The sequence below is a fragment of the Nansenia antarctica genome, assembly GCF_963989245.1.
Source record: "Nansenia antarctica genome assembly, chromosome: 14".
Lineage (NCBI taxonomy): Eukaryota > Metazoa > Chordata > Actinopteri > Argentiniformes > Microstomatidae > Nansenia > Nansenia antarctica.
Window position 1 is genome coordinate 29,302,799 of NC_137684.1, and position 6,312 is coordinate 29,309,110.

A 6,312-nucleotide genomic window follows, 5' to 3' on the forward strand; every position below is an offset into this window, starting at 1 on the left:
AAAACACGAAAATGTGTTTGGATAATGATGAAGCGTCAAATCAGTTGTACTACCAGACAGTATCCTCATTAAAGGTACAATCTGGGATTCGTCCATCTGTTTGATTGTCATTTCAATTAATAAAATATACCCATTGATCCTAGAGGAATATAACTAGCCTAATAAATGCCAGGTAAGCTTGTGTTGGCCCACGAGATTCATGTTGTCGGGAGAGTCAGTGGACCTCTGTCGGCAAAAGCAAATAGGATGCACACTAGTCTGCACACTAGTAGTTGGCAGCTAAACTTGTTCATTCATGTATCAGGAGGCAATGGAGGCCGGCAGGAAGTTTTGGGGTCATTTTGACAAACGGGCCTCCCCTCTGAAACTGACCATAACCAGTTAACCAAGTTAATACTTACAGCTGACACTACGCATCTCTGCAACAAGCCACGTTCTCATGACTAAATACATATCGGCTGTAAACGGGTCTCATCTGCAGTGTAAACGCTTTTACTTGTGAGTATGAGTTGGTCAGCAGTATTAACAGAACACACCAGAACGTCCCATTAGAATTTTAGAATGTCAGAATGTTCTTTGTGGGCTTTGTAGGCCTATGTGAGAGGTGCTACAAGGCGATAGATGTGTAAGTAATGGGACAGTGAATCATGTTCCCTTCTTTTGGCTCTATACTCCAAAAGTTTGGATTTGAAATCAAACTATGCGGGTTAAAGTTAAGTGGAGATTCTCAGCTTTTATTCGATGGTATTTGTGTAGGCCTACATATTGTTTTCACCATTTAGAAATGTTAACACTTTCTATTTCAGGGCAAACCCTAAAGTAATGGGACAGTTGGCATGACAGGTGTTTCTAGGTTAGTCAGGTGTTCTAGTTAGTAATTTGGGCAGGAAAAGAGAGCTGTAATATCTAGTATTCATTCTAAGCTTTACGTTTGCCGTTGGAGTCTGCTAGAGGTGTCTGTCAACACGAGGACCAGAGAGAGGCCAATGAATGTCAAGGAAGGCCATTATTAGGTTGGATGGATGACCAAAGAAGGCTCACCATCATTAAGAAAACCCTCAAAACAACTGTCACCTTAGAGGTGTCAGAGATTACCATCCATAGAATATGTCACCAGCTGATCTACAGAGGATTCATTGCAAAAAACAGTTCACGATCTTAGAATGATAAGGTTCTATCTTAGAATGATCAGGTTCTATCTTAGAATGATAAGGTTCTATCTTAGAATGATAAGGTTCTATCTTAGAATGATAAGGTTCTATCTCCGTTTAGGGTAGTTCAGAGATATTCAGCGTCAAAGTTTTTACATCCCATTATGTTTTGTGAGATGGAACCTTTGTGTTTTATGAATTACTAACTCAAAAATGTCACATTTAAAAAATAACACCACACAGGCATTAATAAACACCTAATTTTGACAAAAATGTAGATAGAACCTTATAATTCTAACATCACGAGTTTGCTAAAAACATACCTAAAAGCCTGCAGAGGTCTGGAAAATGGTCTTCTGGACATATGAGATGAATATTATCACGCACAAGAGTGATTACCACCTCATCTGGGATACATAATGACATATGATAGAGTGGTGTTCATGTTAGGGCATGTATAGCTGCGACTAGAACAGGCTAACCTGTCTTAATTGATGATGTAACTCCTGACAGCAGCAGCAGAATGTACTCTGAAGTGGACAGAACGTCTCGTCTGCTCGAGTACGAGCAAATGCCTCCAAATTCATTGGATGGTGCTTCATCATACAGTAAGACCCTACGCCTACTGCCATAGCAACTAGGGCATTTCTCAGAGCAAAAATATAAAGCATATATTTAATATATAAGCATATATAATATATAACATATATTTAATTTCCTGATGATATGATTTTAGATTTAGACAAAAACACCTCAAAACTAATTTGACGAGTCCTGAAATAGGGGGAGTATGTTTTAGACATTTTGTATTTTCTAGAAGGTGAACCCAATCTGAAAACAACATTGAATCAAAGCCGAGAATCTCTTCTTTGACCCTGTAGTAACTGTTTGATTTCAAATCCAAACTGTTCGAGTATAGAACTAAAATAAGGCTTAATAATAATAATAATAATAATAATAATAATAATACATTAGACTTATATAGTGCTTTTCTAGACACTCAAAGACCCTACAAACTGAAAAGATTGAGTAGTAATAATAAAAAGAAACAAGAAATAGAGAAAGAAAGTATAGGGGCCTAATTAAGGTAGTGCTGGGGACACATGGGAAGGGGAGGGGGAGAGGGTTAACTGGTGAAGGCGAGCTTGAAGAGGTGGGTTTTGAGGGCCTGTTTAACTGTTGGGAGGGTGTTGGCCGGTGGATGTAAGTAGGAGGGTACACACCACTATTCTTGCGTTGGCTCCTTGTGTCATCTTGAGTCCTCTCTAATGACGTGCTTAGTCCAAAACTTTGCAGAGCCCATGTAGACGGATCTGCTGGAAACAGCCATGTGCCATCTTACTACTTACCTGTGTTTACTTGTGGATGATACAGCAGGTTATCACATAGAGTTCACATGCGTCGGGGCCCTCAGATCTGCCGATAAGGGTCAGATCTGCTGATAAGGGTCTCCTAACCACCCGCAAGTTCAACCTCAAGTCTAGGGGGGGGGGCGTGCTTTTGCTGTCGCAGCCCCCTGACCTCTGGAACAGCATCCCCCTCCATGGAGTCCTTTAAATCTAAACTCAAAACTCTCCTGTATTCCTTAGTGTTCCCTGACTCACTCTGACTCCTGCCTTGTTGGTTTTTTACGTGTTGTTCTGTTCCTCTGTTGTTCTGTTGGTTGTTTGTTTTCTGTTTATTTACTCTTTAGGAGGTGTACTTTTACTGTAAAGCACTTTGGTTGACAAGTGTCATGTTTAAATGTGCTATATAAATACATTTGATTGATTGATTGATTGATTGATGCATTAACAACGCATCATCGACATCAGGTATCATACCATGTGTACACTTCTCACGATATCTTGTAGCTGATGCATGGTCATAGCATATTGGGTATTCTTAATGGAATATAGGGTCCAGTATGACCGAGTGTTTGTCATACAGAGATGACCAAATCATAATCCAGTTGGTCATGTGACGACTTGTGTGTAGAGTCGGCTTTTTCATGTCCATAACTGTCTAATAATATAAGCCATTCAGATGACGCTTTTATCCAAGCGACTTACATTGCAGTGAATGCATAATGTCTTCAGTATATATGGTCCCAGTGGGAATTGAACCCACAACCTAAGCGTTGCTAATACCATGCTCTATCAACTAAGCCGCAGAGGGCCACCATCTGAAGTGTAATTAAGCAAAAAATGGTCAAAAGACGCTGACAATATGGGAAAAACAGGAAAGTGCTGTGTCCCTTGTTGTATGAATAGATCTGAGTCTAAATAACGATTGAACTGTCATTCTACCGCTTTAGTACACTGGTACTCTGGTCCAGGGAATTTTTTATTTGGACCCGGAAATTGCTAAACGTCATGCGTGACGTCAGACTTAACAACCGAATTGTATACCAAAACAAAGGTTTGTGTTTCCAACTATGCTAGTTGTTGTTATTGTTGTGCTGGACTATGATGTTTTCCTTCTGAAGTAGAAACGGTCCGTAACTATTGGTACGTATGTTTCATATGTATATAAAAAACACTATTCCGAAAAAAATAAAAACACTTTTTATGTCAATCTATTTAGCATTGCATGTTTGCATTACCGGTAGTTCATTGTGCTTGCTTCAAATTTGACAATTGTACAGTCAGTCATGATGACCTCAGATGTGCTTTCTATTTTTGCACCTCTCTGGCCATTGCAATCTTTATACTTTTTGAAACTTTTTTTTATCCGATTGATGATAATATCAGATATGATATACAGTATATGCTCAACTTTCTAACTATCTAAATGGTTAATGGAAAATGCACTTTAAAAAGAACCTATAACACATTGTTCAGCTGACTGAATACAGCACACAGATAAAGCACTACACCACACGTCATACTGTATAACCACAATCTAAGTAAGTCAGTTTCAGAGTGAAATATACATGTTAAAATACATATACTGTATATATATGTCTATTTCACAATGCAATACTCATATCACTTTCGTGTAAGTGAGTGAGTGAGGGAGTGAGTGAGTGTGTGTGTGTGTGTGTGTGTGTGTGTGTGTGTGTGTGTGTGTGAGTGTGTGTGTGTGTGTGTGTGTGTGTGTGTGTGTGTGAGTGTGTGTGTGTGTGTGTGTGAGTGCGTGAATCACTCTTTCAGAGTCAAATATACATTTTTTAAAAACATGTATTTCTATTCCACAATGCAATACTCATATCACTTTCGTGTAAGTGTGTGAGTGAGTGAGGGAGTGAGTGAGTGAGTGAGTGAGTGAGTGAGGGAGTGAGTGAGTGAGTGAGTGAGTGAGGGAGTGAGTGAGTGAGTGAGTGAGTGAGTGAGTGAGTGAGTGAGTGAGTGAGTGAGTGAGTGAGTGAGTGAGTGAGTGAGTGAGTGAGTGAGTGAGTGAGTGAGTGAGGGAGTGAGTGAGTGAGGGAGTGAGTGAGTGAGTGAGTGAGTGAGTGAGTGAGTGAGTGAGTGAGTGAGTGAGTGAGTGAGTGAGTGAGTGAGTGAGTGAGTGTGTGAGTGAGTGAGTGAGTGAGTGAGTGAGTGAGTGAGTGAGTGAGTGAGTGAGTGAGTGAGTGAGTGAGGGAGTGAGTGAGTGAGTGAGTGAGTGAGTGAGGGAGTGAGTGAGTGAGTGAGTGAGTGAGTGAGTGAGTGAGGGAGTGAGTGAGTGAGTGAGTGAGTGAGTGAGTGAGTGAGTGAGTGAGTGAGTGAGTGAGTGAGTGAGTGAGTGAGGGAGTGAGTGAGTGAGGGAGTGAGTGAGTGAGTGAGTGTGTGAGTGAGTGAGTGAGTGAGTGAGTGAGTGAGTGAGTGAGTGAGTGAGTGAGTGAGTGAGTGAGTGAGTGAGTGAGTGAGTGTGTGAGTGAGTGAGTGAGTGAGTGAGTGAGTGAGTGAGTGAGTGAGTGAGTGAGTGAGTGAGTGAGTGAGTGAGTGAGTGAGTGAGGGAGTGAGTGAGTGTGTGAGTGAGTGAGTGAGTGAGTGAGTGAGTGAGTGAGTGAGTGAGTGAGTGAGTGAGTGAGTGAGTGAGTGAGGTGAGTGAGTGAGTGAGGGAGTGAGTGAGTGAGTGAGGGAGTGAGTGAGTGAGTGAGGGAGTGAGTGAGTGAGGGAGTGAGTGAGTGAGTGAGTGAGGGAGTGAGTGAGTGAGTGAGTGAGTGAGTGAGTGGTGAGTGAGTGAGTGAGTGAGTGAGGGAGTGAGTGAGTGAGTGAGTGAGTGAGTGGTGAGTGAGTGAGTGAGTGAGTGAGTGAGTGAGTGAGTGAGGGAGTGAGTGAGTGAGGAGTGAGTGAGTGAGTGAGTGAGTGAGTGTGAGTGAGTGAGTGAGTGAGTGAGTGGTGAGTGAGTGAGTGAGTGAGGTGAGTGAGTGAGTGAGTGAGTGAGTGAGTGAGTGTGTGAGTGAGTGAGTGAGTGAGTGGTGATGAGTGAGTGAGTGAGTGAGTGAGTGAGTGAGTGAGTGAGTGAGTGAGTGAGTGAGTGAGTGAGTGAGTGAGTGAGTGAGGGAGTGAGTGAGTGAGGGAGTGAGTGAGTGAGTGAGTGTGTGAGTGAGTGAGTGAGTGAGTGAGTGAGTGAGTGAGTGAGTGAGTGAGTGAGTGAGTGAGTGAGTGAGTGAGTGAGTGAGTGAGTGAGTGAGTGAGTGAGGGAGTGAGTGAGTGAGTGAGGAGTGAGTGAGTGAGTGAGTGAGTGAGTGAGTGAGTGAGTGAGTGAGGGAGTGAGTGAGTGAGGTGAGTGAGTGAGTGAGTGAGTGAGTGAGGGAGTGAGTGAGTGAGTGAGTGAGTGAGTGAGTGAGTGAGTGAGTGAGTGAGTGAGTGAGTGAGAGTGAGTGAGTGAGGGAGTGAGTGAGTGAGGGAGTGAGTGAGTGAGTGAGTGAGTGAGTGAGTGAGTGAGTGAGTGAGTGAGTGAGTGAGTGAGTGAGTGAGTGAGTGAGTGAGTGAGTGAGTGAGTGAGTGAGTGTGTGAGTGAGTGAGTGAGTGAGTGAGGGAGTGAGTGAGTGAGTGAGTGAGTGAGTAGTAGTGAGTGAGTGAGTGAGTGAGTGTAAGTGAGTGAGTGAGTGAGTGAGTGAGTGAGTGAGTGAGTGAGTGAGTGAGTGAGGGAGTGAGTGAGTGAGTGAGTGAGATCCACTCTAAACACACCCACCACCACCACCACACACACCACACCCACCACCACCCACACACACACCACACACCACCAC